This window comes from Callorhinchus milii, unplaced genomic scaffold (assembly GCF_018977255.1).
Source record: "Callorhinchus milii isolate IMCB2004 unplaced genomic scaffold, IMCB_Cmil_1.0 Scaffold14, whole genome shotgun sequence".
In the NCBI taxonomy this organism is placed as follows: domain Eukaryota; kingdom Metazoa; phylum Chordata; class Chondrichthyes; order Chimaeriformes; family Callorhinchidae; genus Callorhinchus; species Callorhinchus milii.
This window is the reverse complement of record NW_024704755.1, coordinates 15,284,543-15,302,560: the sequence shown is the minus strand read 5'-3', so window position 1 is coordinate 15,302,560 and position 18,018 is coordinate 15,284,543. Positions and strand designations below refer to the sequence as shown.

General features: G+C 38.6%; 1 long non-coding RNA gene across 1 annotated transcript; it reads left to right on the top strand.

The window, feature by feature from the left end:
- The first annotated feature begins 11,382 nt into the window (after nt 1–11,382).
- Nucleotides 11,383–12,725, top strand: LOC121850163. The gene is made up of 3 exons (XR_006085481.1): nt 11,383–11,435; nt 11,599–11,919; nt 12,524–12,725. It is a non-coding gene; the product is annotated as an uncharacterized LOC121850163 (long non-coding RNA).
- The last annotated feature ends 5,293 nt before the right edge of the window (nt 12,726–18,018 follow it).

Below are 18,018 nucleotides of genomic sequence, written 5' to 3'. Positions count from 1 at the left end.
TGTCACCTTCGTCCGTGTATTAAAACCAACAGTAATCATAACAATAAATGTGATCAGATGTCATTAGCTACACCTATCTTAAGCTACAAAATATCAAAGTGTTTTCAGTTCTGATTTCCTCGTAATTTTCATTCTGATTTCAATAAATAAATACACAGCTTGAGATTAGATATAATATTTAAACCAGTTATTGTGCTTAATACGTACATTAAAATAGTATCAATCAAATGTATACATCAATGTCTAAAGTTAACAACGCTTTCAAACATTTATATCCCTCCATAGCGCCGTAACCAGAATGTTTACCCAAGATTTTATTCCATCCTGAATGCATTTATTGCGATTACCCCAATGTCACTGACAATCCAATGCAATGCGAGGGGACCTGGGTTCGATTCCCGGTCAGGGCGAAACGCTGGGCATCTGTTTACCGGCAGTAAGTAGGAACCCAGTTGTTAGTTGATTCTCGGATCGCTTTTCCAAGGTTAATAATTCCTTCAAACATCTTCTTTTTAAGGAATAATAATAATAATAATAAGGAATAATAATAGTAGTTTGGTCACTCGATCCACGACTGTTTGTGGGGCACCGCTGTGCGCAATTGTGGTGCGAATGGGGAGGTTCTGCTTATATCTTTACTTATAGTGAAATGTCCTGTCTTCTCCTGCTTGAGGGATGCTATATAAATGCAGGTTGTTGTTGATGGAGGATGGTGGCAGAATTTTCATTACCATTTCTGTGCTACTTTCTGTATCCCGTAAAGCTATTACCTAACTTGCTTTTAAATATCCCACTTGAATCTACATTTAAGGCTATTTATCTGAGTGGATTCCGAAATTCCACGTGAAGAGAAAGGTTCCACATCACTTCTGAGCGGTTTAGCCACAATGTTCAGATTATGTCTCACTGTTTGTAGCCCCCCCCCCCCCCCCCCCCCCCGGGCTGGTATATCACAAACTGTTTATTGCCCTAAACTGAACGAATTATTCCGAATAGAAGACGTGAACACATTGTGAGTGATATGGGTGGGTTGTACCCGGAGATATCAAACTCACTTGGAATAAAGATGGCAGTGAAGTTAAATTGGGGATACGTTGTAATAAAGGAAAGAATTCAAAGGGACTTTATGAAGTTTCGAGCTCTGTAGCCACAGAGAAGAGATACCGCCGGGACAGCGCGGGGCTGGTTATTGCTGTCTGACATCTCACGGCACCTCCGGACTCCCGGAGTCGCAGCGACACAGTTTGTAAACCCGACACGGGATTGTATGGCAGGAAACATCTTGTCTTTCTGTCTTTTGTTGTTAAACACCTTGTTACTGGAATTATATTTACATTTATTGACGCTGCAATTGATAATCATACAAGTTTCTCGCTGTAAACTCCATGTGTGTATATATCTATATATACAACACAATCAACTGGAGATATATAGTCTTTGAATCGAAAAATAGCTCAAACCTGGGGATGTTCTTGTTTTGTTATTATATACTACATATGTCTCCTACAAAATGTTATTTTTTGTCATTTACTAACTTCTAAAGTGCAATAGTGCTGCGGGTTCCACACGCAATTAGGTTTGAAATCAGAAATTGGACTTTTGGATTGATGTATGTTCACAAATAAAACACAAATAATATTCGTTCATTAATCCGTTCCATTTACTCGGGACATTTTGGAGCCAATCTTCTGCTGCTTTTCCTTTATAACAACAATTACTGCACTTAAAATAAAACTCGTTTAGTTGTTTTATAGAGTTTTCCACACAATAGTAGATGTCCAACGCGATGAGTTTGATGACGATGGTGTCCACCTCTCGATGGCTCGGGTCGGTACAGGTGTTAAATCTGGTACATTTGAAGCTGAGCAAACAGTCTCAGGGGAACAGATACCATAACATATATAACCGTACATCTTTAACATCACTAATAAAGTGTTTGCTCGATGACATTCACAACAATTCGCTGCTATTTTCCAATCAATTGAATGCACAGTTTATAATATTCGTCCGTCTCATTGTAGCTTCCAATATCAATTGATGAAGAATGTGTGGATTTTCCCAATACAGTCGTTATTCAGTAAATTGCACGTAAACATTTTACAGTCCGATATTTGTTTTCCAGATTCCAGTCCAATGTTCAACAATATGATGATTTTTCGGTTTATTTTATGTTTCTTGGTAGTGATAGTGTTGACAGTCTTCATTGTTGACCACATTAGAATCAAACCACTTGAACGGTAAGACATTCTTTGTTTCAAAATAATACTGTTTCATTTACAATTATTGTATTGATATCGTAATCCATGAAATTATCAATGAACAGGAAACTAGTTCATGTTGTTCGCTGGTAACCAGGACATAGAATGGTTTAGAAGGGGGAAATTACGTTTTGTTGTGTTGGAGGATTCCGAAGTAATCAATGGTTATATAAATATCTCCTCCAAATTTCCAGGTGTCTGGAATAATATTGAACAATATATTCATGCAATCGCTTCCATATCTGTTACTTGGTTATCATATTAACGTTAATATCGTCATTCATAAGCTCTGCTTCCCTGAGGCTGAATATTCTTGAAGATAAGTTGAAAATATATCCAGTGTTATAATAAATGGATATTGTCTTAGAGACAAATGATGTTAGACAGTCACATGGAATACTTTGACTTCCGTCTCCAGCTCCGGTGCCCAACAAACAGAGCCAAGCGCTTTCAGACGTCCTTCTAACGTGAAAGGCGATCTAACTGCAAATCGTGTTATCTGAATAAGTTTAACAACCGTTTAGAATAAAACTAAACATTTTATGTTTGCAGTCTCGTGGTAAACATTTCAGATTGAAGCATCAATTTGTTTGTGTGAAAATCAGCAATTATTACAATTTATCATAGAATCGAAGGATTGGTGATATTCACAGTTGCACTACTTGTTTTGTTATAGATGAAATAAGGAAGAAAAGATTAGAGGTGATTGAATTGTGCTGATGGAAATAGGAAGAAACAGAAGATTGTAAATTATGAACTGGTATACTGTATCAAACATATTTGAGTGCCTTTGATTTATACCATTAAGGTGTTGGCATATACCTAGAATATCGTCTCTTACTTGTTTTTCACACGTTAAATATTAGCAATTTCAGCTTGGTCGATTTGGCTCCAATTAAATGACAATTACTAATATATCAAACGCAACCAATATAATGTTTTTTAAATAATTGTGGGACATATCATCAAGTCAGTTGTACATCAATAGTAAGTCATGTTTTGATTTTTTTGACCGCTGCTGAAAATGATGTTGATGGTTTCAATAAATCTATGTATCAGAAGCCACAAAACCTTATCCACAAAAGGATCCAGAAAGCACCTGCACTTCGAGCTATATTCCCTTTGCGTGATTTCACTGTTCATTTCACTGTGAACACTTCATATTTTTCAGCATTTTAAAAATAAAATATTTGTCTCTCTTAGCTTAAAGCATCCCGGATTATTATGTTATTTGTTTCCAGATTGGCAAACTTTCAAATTTGGCACCAGAAAACTGAGTCAAGTTTTCATTCTACCCCAAATTTAAAGTTTTTGTTTTTACATTTCGCATTGCGTGTGTGAACGACAGAGACTTGATCGCCAAGTCTCATAAATAACATATTTTATTATGTTAAAATAAAGCTATTGGTGTTCAGCAAGCATGACAGCTATGACTTTGCAACAAATAAAGGTCTTATTGTACTTTTGTGGGATATTTCAAATATCACTCGCCTAAAATCACAAATGAAGTTCATTGTATCGTGTAGTATAATTGAACATAACAGCTTTGATTTCATCATTTTGAATTGCATTAAATAAAGTGTTCAATGAGGTTTAAAGTGGTAATTTAGTCAATCATGGTTTTCCATGCCTCAGGGGAATGCAATGTCTAGGACAAGGGGATTTCTATTATATGCTTCCAATCTTTGCATTGAGAAATATTTTTAGGTATATTTTCCAATGTACCTTTAATATTGGCAACAACAATTTAAGAAGATAAGAAGTTGCAAGGCGAAAGAAGCCCAAGGTATATCTTCCTTCCACCACCCGAGCATTCCTTGGTATATGTGCCAAATTATAAACTACATATATCCTGAGGTGGTGTTTTCCTGCAGAAATCTATCTAATTTCTGCTTGAAACAAACTATGCTTTCTGCCCCCACTGTCTCCATTAGTAGCCTGTTCCATAAGTTTATCACTCGCTCATCACTTTATCACTTGCTGTACGTAATTGGCTGCCGCGTTTTGCCCACAAATATACGGTTATTCACTTTACAGCATATCCTGTGAAGCGCTTTGAGACATCGAGAAGACGTGAAAAGCGCTATATCAAATGCAAGGATTATTATTATTATTATTATCACTCGCTCAATGAAGTAGTGTTTCTATTGACTTGTTTTGAATTTACCCCCTCCCCACTTCAATCACAGGCTTAGTTCTCTCGTTCTACTGTTCACTATAAGATAAACAGCTTATCATGGTCTGTATTATCTCGCCCCTTCAGAATCTTAAAGACCGTAATCATATTGCCCCCTCTCGTCTCCAGCGTGAACACACACAGTTTATCTAATTGTCGTCCAGTTCCTCCATCCCCTCAATTATTTTGGTTGCCCTCCTATGGGTCCTATCAATTGCTACAATACTCTTTTTATATTGTGGTGACCAGAACTGCATACAGTATTCCAAGTGCGGTTACACCAGTGACTTATAAAGTGGCAAAATTACCCCACTATTTTGGTTCAATATTGCTCTTTTAATACATTCTGGTTTGCCTTACTCATATTTACCAAACACTATTGTGCCTTACCAGCTTGCATTTATATTGTGACTCAGAGTGTTTGGTACTCCACTTATTTCATTCATTCGAGTTAGATTCGATGATATTGCATAAAGCTAATGTTAAGATGTTGAGAATGTAATTTATTAAACTACTAGTTAAGCTTTTATCTGAATTGAAGTGGCATCCGTTCAGTGACTATTTGTTATATTTGTAGCCATTCATTTTAAAAATACATCCAAATAGCTCAAGTGAGTGCGCTGAGGAGTGCGCTGAGGAATGCGAAGTGAACCATGTGTTGTGTATCAGACTGGCTCATTTGGTAGCACTCCCACCTCTGAGTCAGAAGTTTGTCAATTCAAGCCCAGTGTCGGGACTTAGAAATCATAATCTAAGACTGGGTGGTTCAACCTTTTGGCTGCTGAGCACTGGATAATAATAATAATCCTTGCATTTCATATAGCGCCTCATCACGTCACCAAGATGTCTCAATGCGCTTTGCAGAATACACTCGACACTACTGTCTGGGCACCTGAGCCGGAGGAGGGAACTAAGGGAGGAGGTGGGGAGAGGAAACGATGACCGAAAGCGTATCCAAGATCTCTTGATGTGCCTTGAAAGAGGGGAGGGACTCCGAAAATGGAGATCCTGAGAGCAGCGGCGATGTTGGGGCAGATGGGGTGGAAAGGGAGGGGGAGCTCTGCAAATAGAACAGCCTGGTCAGCAGGTTGAAGTGGTAGGATTGGAAGTGGGATGAAGAACCTAGAGGAGTTTCTCACTGGGGAAAGAGGTAACTTTCTGTGAGGGAACTGCACAGCACGTCATTTGGTGTCTGTCCTCGGTCCCTCCGCAGTGGCCGAGGGAGGCTCACACAATTTCTCTCTCTCTCTTTCAATCACTAATTTTCTTCCCTCTCTCTCCCCTCTTTCTCTCCAAAATCACTCTCTCTCTTTCCCCTCAATCACTCGCGCACACTCTCTCTCCATCACTATCTCTCTTTCCCCCGCTCCCTCCGCTCTCTCTCTCTTTCTTTCTCCTCAGTCACTCTTTCTCTTTCTCTCAATCATCCGCTCAACTCTTTTCATGACTGTTTGTGCATCATTGCTGTTTGCAAATTGGCTGCCATATTCGACGACAAAACACACAGTCACTACCCTTTACAATTTGTCTTGTGATTGAGATGTCCTCCCGACTTGAAAGGCACAATACCACATCTAGCGATTGTTGTTTTTACATTTAAATCATTATTTTATATTTTCTCTAGATCTTGTTAGAATATGATATATCTAATGAAGCACTATGAGGCAGAGCTGCATAAAATTGTAAACGTTAAGTTTTTAATCTTGTTGATATGAATCAAAATGGCAGATAACACGATTTTGTACTCAAACCATCACTCAACATCTGTTAATAACATAAACAAAACACAAAATATTGCAGATGCTGGAAATCTGACACAAAAACAGAGAGAGCTGGGAAAAGTTCGAAATATGACACGACAATCACAATATGGTGTAGCAAGGTTTATTCTGATCAGAGTGAACACAACATGCATTGACAAGTTACTACAAATGTCTAACAAATTATACCACCAGGCTTTGTAGACAGTCACAGAACGTCAGAGATCACCGTCCCTGTAATTCTGAAAGGGACCTCTCCACACTGGTCTCTCTCTCTCTCTGGCCTTCCTGTCTTTTTAACCGTTCTCACCTAGAGGTACAGTAGTTATACCCTTTCTCCAAGTGGCCTTCCTTGGGCCCCTCTAACTACTTCTGATACAGTCACGTACTCAGGTTAATCAATCATTTGGCTTGGTGCCAGCCTGACTGAGTCTCCACGAGGTCTTCCCTTTCTCCTGTCTAAGATAGGAGATTGTTCAGTTTAGGGCTGTATCTGGTGCTTGTTATTTTGATATGTGGGATCATTACTGTCTTCCTTTTAAGTGAATGGTTATTTCTTATCAGTATCCCGGGATGGTACCAAAGGCCTCCAGTTTGAACAACTTGCTCGTTAGTTCGTTATTCTTGAGGGTTGCCTTCTCTCGCTTGGTAGGCCCTGTCAGAATCTAGAGACTTATTGCTAAGCTGAGATACTGTGTCGACCTGTACCTTGGACTGTTACCTCTGTAGGTTTTGTTGTTATTTACTGATAAGTGGTGACCTCCTGCTCTTTCCCAAGGCTGTCTTCAGAAACAGAGAAAAACAGATGTGTCCTACCCATGACTGTCACTATTTTCTCCATTCTACACTTGTTTAATATTTCATTATTACTAGACTATAACTTCTATATTCTAACATTATATTTGAATAAACTGAGTTAGCCACAAAACTTTATTGTCTGGTCTTTTGACTCGAACACTGGGAGTTGGGATACCAAAAATCTCCCTTCAGTATTTTCAACGTATTATATTGGGCTTTCCTTTAAATTTTCAATTGCATTCATTATGTTGTTACTGTGCAACTATATTCAAATGTACATAGAGACAGTGAGCATATTGTCTCCAGATAAAACAGAGAAACTACTTCTATGGCACTGAAGATTGAGAATTCACACCTACTGGAACAAACCTTTCATGGTTTCATTGTTTTAAAATTACCTTATGATTGGTATACATCTTCACTTCTAAGCCACAGTCTCTTCATTCTGGGATTTGCGTCCATTGTTGCTGGTTTTCCCCAATATCATGCCCAAAGTGGACCTTATTCTTTTGTAAGCACTGGCAATGAGTATCGACATCCTACTGGACTGCATAGGACATCACAAGGTATCTCCTCATCTGGCTGCCATTACCAATTTTTTTTGGTCAGTTAGCCATCATACACATGCAGAATCTCAATTGCATGCTTAGGATATCAAAACTAGACTTGGAGCTCCACCTACACATGGAAATCTCTGCCTGCAATAGAATGCACACTCTCCTCGGCGAGAGGCGTTCTGTTTACTCAGTTCCTGAGAATATTAGGTGCTTTAAGTGCTAGTATGCAAGACTTGTGGACCCCAGAGTGTGCATTTTGCGTTCACCACCTGGGATAGTGAGGGGATAATAAGTCAGGGTGCCTTCTCTTCATCATTACCCACTGACTCTTGCCAAAAAAACTGCATTTGTGTGGTCATCAGAGGCGAAAAATCCCATCAGGTCTCTAAGACCATTTTTATTGTCTCAGAGTGGGATTTGGAAGGTCAGTCTGGTGACAGGGATCCTTCCTATTCGACGACCATTTATTCCTACAAGAGAAAATCCCTAAGTGATAGGATGTTCCTCACTAAACAAACAATATGTAGCTTCCAAACAGCGTTTTCAATGGTACAGAACACAGTGTTAGCTGGTTAAAGTCCTTCATTGCCTCAAATGCATAACCCATGGCTCAGCTCTCATCAACGAGGAACACCATCTTATCTGAATTTAGTCAGTTAAGTCCTGTAGCTCAGTGGAGTCCTGTAGCTCAGTGGTTAAGCACTCGCTTTGCAAGCGAGAGACCTGAGTTCAGTTCCAGGCAGAGGGTGAGACCTTGGGCAAGTTTCCTTACTCCACACAGAGCCTAATAATAATCTCTCCAAAACCAAAAACAATAATAAATTGGTCATTTTCAATCTACGACTGTTTGTGGGACATTGCTGTGCGCAATTGGCTGCGCGTTCGCCCACAAATATACAGTCAATTCACTTTACAGTATATTCTGTGAAGCGCTTTGGGACGTCTTCCCGATGTGAAAAGCGCTATAACAAATGCAAGGATTATTAATATTATTATTAGTAGGCAGCTTATTTATTATTATTATTCTGTTGGTTTACTGCGTAAAACTGACTTACAAATGACGGCTAATTTTAAGAACTTTTCACAATTTTGCTTGATGTACATTAAAAATGTGTTTTCACTCTAATAATAGGTGGGATTTTAGGTCTTGGTCAGTACAGTATCCTGGACAATGCATGTTTATTTCTCTCCCGCACTCCCCCCGATGTTTTGCTGCATTTGTCTGTCAACTTGTATTGGGTTAAACTCGTCATAACTTCAAGGATCACATGTGCTTACAAACTGCCCTCAGACACAAACACAACTTCCTGAACCCTCAAAGACAGGAAGTCAAATGACACAGAAACGTTTTTTGCGGCAAAACATTTGTGCAGCCTTGTTGCAGATCAGCTTGTTACAGACCATCACGGTCAAAACTGCTCAGAATCATGAGAGGGGATGTTATGTTACTGTACCAATCTGTCTTTGTTTTTCTAATACTTATTAGTAATTTTTCGGTCAAAGTAACATTAATCCCAGAATGTGTGATTGCCATCAGAGAGACAAATATCACCTTCCTCTGCATCATTCTTTTTCTTCATCAAACATATTATTTGAGGACAGTTTATTTATACTCTTTGTATTCGGAAAACACCAAGAAGATAACCCCTTCTTCTTTTCTCCAATTGAACAATCCCAGTTTCTCACGCGCTCAAGTTTGATCAGCCTTAAATGCCAAGTAAGTGACCTGTTGCTCAACCCAGGGCTCCATGACTATGACCATTTCCGCTACTAATAGCAACATCAAGGTTGTGCACAATTCATGAAACATAGCCTGTTGAATATTTTGTGTGGAACTTCTAGGATTTAAAGTCTAATCCTCCAAAACATACATATATTTTGCTTTGCTGACCACCACCGAACACTATCCATGAGCATTATCCACAGATAGACTGAGGATGCTGTGCAATCAAAATTCCCATCAGATGATGTCTGGTGACATGTACAGTGAATCAAACTAGCAACTAGCTCATATCGACCAGTTTGACGCATTGTTTCTTCAGTACTAATGAAACAACACTTGGTACAGGCTAACTTAAAAGCAGGCCAACAAAGTGTGGCGCAATTCGTCCAACACAGTGCAAAAGTTGAAGCGTGGGCGTCGAACTTTTCACGTAATGGCTAAAAATACACCTAACATGAAACAACTCAGTATAAAAACACCAATCGTTCTGCTGTATTTGTAAATGTCAAAGGATAATTCCATTACAAGAGTCTCGCTCACTCACATTATATAGAGTGCATGGCTTATTAACATTTGCCATCAATTAGGCTGTGCATCTTGCAGTAAAGTGGTTGTACCTACACAATATATCATTATTTATGTAAAACAGATATGCATTCTTACTACATGAAGTGGTGTGTGTTTTGTGGGTGAATGTGTCTGTCTGGCAAATTGACCATAGGCACAGGCGAAGAGGAAAATCTTCAAATGTGATTTGAAGACACTTAAAAAGAAAGTGTGGTACAGGGATTGAGGCAGAAATAGCTTGAAGGGGCAGTAGAGGTATCAGGAATCCACAGAAATCCTGAGCGAGTCAAACAAAGGTACAACAGTGAACGAGGGAAACAAAAGGATAGATTATAGCTTTTCATATTATAAATATGATGTAGTCTGCATCGCCACCTGGCAAATCACCATTATGTCCCTACAATATATAATTTGCATAGATTTGTGTAAGAAAATGTCCTGCATTTATCAGATTATTTGTTACCTATGAACAACAACAATTCACATTTGTACAGCATCAATTCAATTCACTTAACAGTATATTCTGTGAAGCGTTTTGAGACGTTTTGAAGACGTAATAAGGCACAAGGATTAATATTACATCATGGCATCCTTCGCATAGCCTATAATCTTGGTGGGCTTCAAAGCATTTCGGTGGGACACTAAGTAAGGGAAAGGCAGCGGGGAGAGAGCTGGAGATAGATATGTTTCAAGAGGTAGGAATTGAGTCAGGACAAAGACGGATTGGGAAAGAGTGAGACAAATTGCGAGGTGGAGGGATTTGCAAAAGATAGGGTATAGGAATCTAATAATAATTACAGTACAATCCTTGATTGATATATCACCTTATTATGTTGTTGAGATGTTTCAAAAGAGTTTTGCAGGATATATTGTGAACTCGTATGATTGTGTTTATTTTGTGGACAAAGAACTGAAGGTTTAGCCACTGATGGTGATGCAGAGAGGGTGCAGCAAGCCATTGGAGACAGAAGATGTTGGCAGAAGACAAGGAGGATGGTTTCTAGACCGCGTGTAGAAAATGGTGGAAGCAAAGTTGAGTGGCCAGAACTTTGGCTACCAAGGGCAAGTTGGAGATGGGCCAATAATTGGAGAGTTTAGAGGGACTGGGGTACACCTTTTGATGGAGTGATTTTGAAGCAGAGCACTATGCCAGAAGAGAAGGAAAGGTTAATTTCTATAAAAGGGGACAGCTGGATAAAAGTACGAGAAGACATTTTTCGTCAGATTGGAATGTTTCTGACACAACTGGTTCCACGAGTTGATGCCCAAACCAACATTTACGATTGGACAAAGCACCATAATCTGTTAATGATGCTAAACAGAGCATTTTTTTAAAGTTTTGATACACTTAGCTTTTTTCTGCTCTTAACAGGATGGGTTATTATTTTCATAATTTTAATGCCAAACTGTGATTTCAAATTGCGTTCTCCACACCTGTTACATTTCGCGAACCCAAAGAAACAGGAAGTCAGTGTCACAGCGACCTACTCTGCATCAAATAATCCACGTTCACTTGTGACAGACCATCAGAGCCAGAGTCAGACATGGGGAGTGTTGTCTTCCTGTACCTGTCTGCCTTACACATTATTTCAACAGGTATATATGTTCATTCTATAGTTCGGTTATTCTATGAAATACTTGCAAACTTGTTTCCATGTGACATTTATCTTACATACTTACGTTTATTCCTCTTTTACTCATTTGTTTTCTCAATGGCTCACCACCTGAGAAGTCAGTGTTTGACTTTATTTTCTGACAGTTGATGGCGATTCTTCCGTGAAAGTGACTCAAATCCCCGACCATGTGGCTGCCATCAGAGGAACAAATGTTACCTTCCGCTGTATCTTCCCCTTCTCTCAAGACGGTTCAGAAGTGGAGGTGCAGTGGAATAAGAAGGGTGAGAGTGGCTATTTGGATACAAAGGAGGATAACAGGAAACTATTTGGTGTAAAAACTAAAGGAAGCAGCTTCTTCCAGTTCTTGAATGTGATTTCACAGGACTCTGGAGTCTATCGCTGTGTAGTGGTCCGTCAGGGATCAATAATCGGAACAGGATCTGGATCGCGATTAACTGTGTGCGGTGAGTGTGAATGAAGAGCGAAATTGGCATTTAGAAATTACATGAAAAGTAATAAATGCGGTGAATGCTATATCGTTATTTATATTGTTTGTACATTATAACTTTCACAATCTAGTTTTTAAAGTGCTTTGAGACATCTCGAAGATGTGATAAGGTGCTATTTTCAAATGCAATGATTATTTTATCACCACCGTTCGGCAGCGGTCAGCAGAAGCGAAATTCTATCTCAGAGCCGAAAGTACAACCAACTGAGCCACACTAACACAGTGTGCACACCTCTGCCAGGAATCCTCTATTGTTCGCGGGTTCAACCTATTGAACAGACATTTTTAAGTGATCATTTGCACCTGCCAATCATCAAAGTTAGTAATAATATGCAAGATAAAGATTATGAATAAATATTACTTGACAAAGCCACAATGTAGTTAAAGCAGGAGCAAGGCGATGCTGCTGTGAGAGGGATATTTGTGTATCTAAACAAACCTCCAATTGTACTCAGGAATCAGGAGTTTGCAAAGAAATGTATTGGATACAAATTAAAATAAAGTTTCTCCTGCTGATTGATCAAAATGAATACGATTCTCCTCCATTATCTTTTCTGCAGTTCCCCCAACTCCACTGAAGATTTTCTCTAGGAATTCACCTAAGCCTCAGACTCTTGTGTGTGAAACTGCTTTGTTTCACCCAAAGGAAATCACCTTCACTTGGTATAAAGATGGCACCGAAATTGTGCCAACACCAGAAATAAAGCTGGAAGAGTCAGGTTCCACTGAGAAGCAGAACTCAGAGGATCTCTATAAGGCCTCGAGCTCTATCAAAGTCACACAGTCTGGCCAGAATGGATCTGTTTATACCTGTCTGGTGTCTCACATCAGCCTCAAGACTTCAGCTATTGCCACCTTCGCTTTCCCAAAATCTAAAGCAGGTAAGATGCTAAAAGATTATTAAAAAGTCAACTGTTGTTAATTGAATTTTCATAGGGATGTTCAGTTGCATTGATTCATTAAGTAAATTGTCTGAAGCAATTTGAGACAACAATTATGTGATAATAATAATAATATTAATCCTTGCATTCGATATATCAGTCGCAGTATAAAATGCATGGATTATTATTAATGTTCAGCGGAAGAACGTCGGATCTCATCACTTGATGTCTGACAGCAATCGGGTCGAAGTTGGAGGTCGAGTGTGGAGGAAGATGGGAGAGTTGGGTTTCATCACTGTACATGTGAACATGCAATACATGTCTACAGTGATGTCGCCAAGTGGGATAGATAGTGAAGAGCAGAGGACCGAGGATAGAGCCAGGAGGAACATCCAATGTTCAGCAGCACCTACCTGTGGCTTGAGGGATGGAGTGTGACTGTTGTCCTGGGGAACCTGAGGGGATAGGAAGCGATGGCTGATATGATGGGAGACCAATGTGTTGAGAATGGTGGTGAGGGAGTTGTGGATGATGGTCATAAAATACATTGTATCTTTTGGTGTGAAGGTTTTGCTAAACCTAACGCATATTATATACGTATAATAACTTAACATAATATAGCATCATAAAGCGGTCTAATTTTCAAACCCTTTTTAACACAAGGCGTTTGATCACAAAATGCAATTCTATTCCACAATGTTCCCTCGTTTTATTAATAACAAGTGAGCACGTTTCATTGCTTGTGATGAGGTGTCACTGGGTACCGCCGTCTTGCTTTACAATTTATGGTTTGTATTTTGTGGGGAAAATATAATTCATAACTGATATGCATAACATTTATTTTCTACTGCAATGACTGGAACTATAAATCGTTGTGCTGCACAATGTTTCACCTCAGTTTGCACTGTTTCTCCAGACAGTAAAAATGTAACTCGATATTTATTGTGGGCTGGATGTGCAGCGGGTGGGTTCGCAGTTAAAAAGTCAACTATTGTGAATTGAACTTTCATAGCGATGTTTCGTTGCTTTGATTCATTAAGTAAATCATCTGAAGCCATTTGAGACAACAATAACGAGTTAATAATAATAATAATCGTTGCTTCCGATCTACAAGTCGCTGTATAAAATGCAAAGATTATTATTATTATTCAGCTGAAGGAAGTTAGAGCTCATCAAGGACTTGATGCCTGACAGCAATCGGGTCGAAGGTGGAGATTGAGTGTGGAGGAAGATGGGAGAGTTGGGTTTCATGGTTGTACATTTGAACATGTAATACATGTCTACAGCGATGTCGCCAAGTGGGAGCATATATAGATAGTGAAGAGCAGAGGATCGAGGATAGAGGAACATCCTGAGGAATATCCATTTTTCGGCAGCAACTGTGACTTGAGGGATGGAACGTGACTGTAGTCCTGGGGAACCTCAGGGGATAGGAAGCGATACCAGAGTCAATAGGAGCCAAGGGTACGGTGAATGGTGGTGAGCGGGTTGTGCAGGGTGGTGATAAAATGCATTATACTGTTTGAATGTGAAACATTTGACGTGAATCACCAAACGTTTTGTTAAACCTAACCACTAGTATCCAGGTGGAAACATCCTAAACCCACATTATTTTCAAAAAATCTTCATTTTAGCACAATGTACTTGATCACAAAATGTCTTTCCATCCCCTCATGTTCCCTCCTTTTATTAATAGCAAGTGAGTATGTTTCATCACTGTGATCAGATGTCAATGGGTACAGCCGAGCTATTTTACAAATCATGGATTTTATTTAGTGGGGGTTTCTCTGAATATCAATTGTCCATTTTGATAACCCATGTGTCACCCTCGTCTGTGTATTAAAATCAAAAACAATCATTAAAATAAAGGTGATCAGTTGTCATTAGCTACACCTATCTTAAGATACAAAATATCAAAGTGTTTTCAGTTTTGATCACCTTGTGATTTTCATTCTGAATTCTATAAAAATACAGACTGAGAATAGATATAATATTTAAACTGGTTATTGTGCTTAATACTTACATTAAAACAGTATTCATCAATTATGCACATCAATGTCTAAAGTTAACAATGCTTTCAAACATGTATATCCCTCCATAGCGCCGTAACCAGAATGTTTATCTAATATTGTATTCTATCCTGAATGCATTAATTGTGATTATCCCAGGTCACTGACAATCCAATGCAATGCGAGGGGACCTGGTTACGGTTCCCGGGCAGGGCGAAACGCTTGGCATCTGTTTACTGAGCGGTAAATAGGAACCAGATGTTAGTCGATTCATGGATTGTTTTTCAAGGGTTAATAATAACTTCAAAACATTTTTTAAAAAATAATAATAATAATTTACTCACTCAATCCACGATTGTTTGTAGGACACTGCTGTGCGCAATTGTGGTGTGAACGGGGAGGTTCTGCTTATATCTCTAATTACAGTGAAATCTCCTGTCTTCTTCAGAACAATCTCCTGCTTGAGGGACGCTATATAAATGCAGGTTGTTGTTGCTCTGAAATGGTGGCAGAATTTCAAATACAATCTCTCCAACATTTTCCAAATCCCGTAAAGCTATTACCTATCTTGCTTTTAAATATCCGACTTAAATCTACATTTAAGGCTCTTTATTTGAGTGGATTCCAAAATTCCACGTGAAGAGAAAGGTTCCACATCACTTCTGAGAGGTTTAGCCACAATGTTCAGGTTATGTCTCACTGATCACAAACTGTTCATTGCCCTAAACTGAAAGCATTATTCCGAATCGAAGACGTGAACACATTGTGAGTGATATGGGTGGGTTGTACCCGGAGATATCAAACTCACTTGGAATAAAGATGGCAGTGAAGTTAAAACGGGGATAAATTGTAATAAAGAAAGAATTCAAAGGGACTTTATGAAGTTTCGAGCTCTGTAGCCACAGAGAAGAGATACCGCCGGGACAGCGCGGGGCTGGTTATTGCTGTCTGACATCTCACGGCACCTCCGGACTCCCGGAGTCGCAGCGACACAGTTTGTAAACCCGACACGGGATTGTATGGCAGGAAACATCTTGTCTTTCTGTCTTTTGTTGTTAAACACCTTGTTACTGGAATTGTATTTACATTTATTTACGCTGCAATTGATAGTCATACAAGTTTCTCGCTGTAAACTCCATGTGTGTATATATCTATATATACAACACAATCAACTATAGATATATAGTCTTTGAATCGAAAAATAGCTCAAACCTGGGGATGTTCTTGTTTTGTTATTATATACTACATATGTCTCCTACAAAATGTTATTTTTTGTCATTTACTAACTTCTAAAGTGCAATAGTGCTGCGGGTTCCACACGCAATTAGGTTTGAAATCAGAAATTGGACTTTTGGATTGATGAATGTTCACAAATAAAACACAAATAATATTCGTTCATTAATCCGTTCCATTTACTCGGGACATTTTGGAGCCAATCTTCTGCTGCTTTTCCTTTATAACAACAATTACTGCACTTAAAATAAAACTCGTTTAGTTGTTTTATAGAGTTTTCCACACAATAGTAGATGTCCAACGCGATGAGTTTGATGACGATGGTGTCCACCTCTCGATGGCTCGGGTCGGTACAGGTGTTAAATCTGGTACATTTGAAGCTGAGCAAACAGTCTCAGGGGAACAGATACCATAACATATATAACCGTACATCTTTAACATCACTAATAAAGTGTTTGCTCGATGACATTCACAACAATTCGCTGCTATTTTCCAATCAATTGAATGCACAGTTTATAATATTCGTCCGTCTCATTGTAGCTTCCAATATCAATTGATGAAGAATGTGTGGATTTTCCCAATACAGTCGTTATTCAGTAAATTGCACGTAAACATTTTACAGTCCGATATTTGTTTTCCAGATTCCAGTCCAATGTTCAACAATATGATGATTTTTCGGTTTATTTTATGTTTCTTGGTAGTGATAGTGTTGACAGTCTTCATTGTTGACCACATTAGAATCAAACCACTTGAACGGTAAGACATTCTTTGTTTCAAAATAATACTGTTTCATTTACAATTATTGTATTGATATCGTAATCCATGAAATTATCAATGAACAGGAAACTAGTTCATGTTGTTCGCTGGTAACCAGGACATAGAATGGTTTAGAAGGGGGAAATTACGTTTTGTTGTGTTGGAGGATTCCGAAGTAATCAATGGTTATATAAATATCTCCTCCAAATTTCCAGGTGTCTGGAATAATATTGAACAATATATTCATGCAATCGCTTCCATATCTGTTACTTGGTTATCATATTAACGTTAATATCGTCATTCATAAGCTCTGCTTCCCTGAGGCTGAATATTCTTGAAGATAAGTTGAAAATATATCCAGTGTTATAATAAATGGATATTGTCTTAGAGACAAATGATGTTAGACAGTCACATGGAATACTTTGACTTCCGTCTCCAGCTCCGGTGCCCAACAAACAGAGCCAAGCGCTTTCAGACGTCCTTCTAACGTGAAAGGCGATCTAACTGCAAATCGTGTTATCTGAATAAGTTTAACAACCGTTTAGAATAAAACTAAACATTTTATGTTTGCAGTCTCGTGGTAAACATTTCAGATTGAAGCATCAATTTGTTTGTGTGAAAATCAGCAATTATTACAATTTATCATAGAATCGAAGGATTGGTGATATTCACAGTTGCACTACTTGTTTTGTTATAGATGAAATAAGGAAGAAAAGATTAGAGGTGATTGAATTGTGCTGATGGAAATAGGAAGAAACAGAAGATTGTAAATTATGAACTGGTATACTGTATCAAACATATTTGAGTGCCTTTGATTTATACCATTAAGGTGTTGGCATATACCTAGAATATCGTCTCTTACTTGTTTTTCACACGTTAAATATTAGCAATTTCAGCTTGGTCGATTTGGCTCCAATTAAATGACAATTACTAATATATCAAACGCAACCAATATAATGTTTTTTAAATAATTGTGGGACATATCATCAAGTCAGTTGTACATCAATAGTAAGTCATGTTTTGATTTTTTTGACCGCTGCTGAAAATGATGTTGATGGTTTCAATAAATCTATGTATCAGAAGCCACAAAACCTTATCCACAAAAGGATCCAGAAAGCACCTGCACTTCGAGCTATATTCCCTTTGCGTGATTTCACTGTTCATTTCACTGTGAAC